This window comes from Atta colombica, unplaced genomic scaffold (genome assembly GCF_001594045.1).
Source record: "Atta colombica isolate Treedump-2 unplaced genomic scaffold, Acol1.0 scaffold250, whole genome shotgun sequence".
In the NCBI taxonomy this organism is placed as follows: Eukaryota; Metazoa; Arthropoda; class Insecta; order Hymenoptera; family Formicidae; genus Atta; species Atta colombica.
In genome coordinates this window covers 77856-79777 of record NW_017259349.1, presented here as the reverse complement: position 1 = coordinate 79777, position 1922 = coordinate 77856, and positions in this window count along the sequence as shown.

Here is a 1922-nt window from a genome sequence, read left to right as displayed (position 1 = left end):
TATATATATATATATATATACATACAAGATGTCCCAAAATAATCACCAAATATTTCATGGGCAGTTACAGCACACTAAACTGAGTCGAAAAGTCCTGTGCCATTTTGCAATTTTTGCAATAGTTAATAAGATATTAATTACTAAAAATTATTGAAAATTATTGAAAATAATTTTTTATTTATATAGTCAATTTTACAAAAAAAACTGCAAGAGACAGAAATTGTTTATTTTCTTTTCAGAACTCTAAGAATTTTTTCAGAATATTCTCATATTGGAGATAAAAATAAGACAATGCAGTACTAAAAAGTTGATAAAACTAAAAAAATTCTGAAAAACTTCTTAGAACTCTATAAAAAGAAAATAAATAATTTTTATTTCTTCTGTTTCTCTATAAAATTGATACTTGAAGAAAAAGTTATTGAAAATCAATATTCGGTAATTTTTAATGATTGACATCTTATCAATTATTGAAAAAATTGCAAAACGTTAAAGAATTTTTTGATTCAGTTTAGTCCGCTCTACCCTTATGCGAAAGTTTTGTCACTTATCAAACATCCTGTACAATATCTGTGCGTGCGTGCGTGCGTGTGTGCATATGTGTGTGTACATATAAAATTTAGAAGACTCTAGAAGACTCTAGAAAGTGTCATTTGTTACTTTGTAGATTCATTTGTAGATGCGCATGATTATGCATTGGTCAGATATTTTCCACCATTGGTACTTGCATAAGCTATGGATATTCTTGGCCGAAGAGGGCAAAAGACGAACAGAAATGGGTCCTCTCGGCTCGGAGATTCTGAATAGTAATGATTATAGTAAATTGCTCTTGCTTGGCTTGGGGTGCCTAATAGCCACTCAGTGGGGTTGTTGAAACCGCTCGCCCCTTCGTTCAACCTTTGATGCCCCCGCCCGAGTCAACCCTTCAAAACTTGATTGTTTCTACCCTGTTCCATAGCGCGGATGGAACTCTGTAGTTCATTCTTCTTGGATTTTCTCGATATGTCTTATCGACGTGCATATTTCTCTTCTCACGATGCGTCCAACGCACCAAGTCTTTCAAATTTTTTATTTTTCTCTTATTTCTTGCGTATTTGATGTGACGTGTTATATAAAATCGTTCTTATTTCTAAGAAAAAGAAATTTTTATTTTATTGTTATAATTTGTTAGCTTTCAGCTAATAAACAATCGCTCGCGTGCGATTGTTGAAAACTTCAAGATTCATCTAATATTAGCGAAGAGAACCGTTAAGGAATCGATATTTAATATAATATTACACATGCTTCTGCAAGTGCATCCGTACGCCGCTAGTTGATTACATGTTACAAATAATTATGTGATATTTAATACGATATATAAAGTAATAAAAAGCATTCAAGTATCAGTAATAGTAGTATGAGATAGAAGCTTCGTAGGCGATTTTTTCACATCAATGAAGAAGAGGAAAAATGAAGAATGGAAATAACATTGAAAGAGCTTGATATTGAAGTTAAAGAATGTATGGAACAAATCATTCGCCTGCTATGTAAGTATTACAGAACTAGGAGGCCAACACATGCCTACCATACAACTACTCAAGAATAAAAGACTGGATATGCGGGAGTAAAAGACAAAGTTCTAGTGCGTTGTCTTTCGCTGAAAAAGGAAAGAGAAAAAGAGGAAACGAAAACAGGGAAAGAAAAAGGAAAAGGAGAAGAGGAGGAAAGGAAGAAATGAAGTCAGAGAGAAAGAGAAAGAATGAAAGAAAGAGTGAGAGGGAAAACGATAAGGGAGAACATGCCAGCAAGGATTATGGTCGTTGCTGCCCACGCTATACGATCCATTTATCTAAGTTCACTGTGATCACCTGTGCAATCCGACAGTCCGGCTCTAACGATGTACATAGTTACTCTTCTATGGTATTCTCTACAAGAGATATATAATA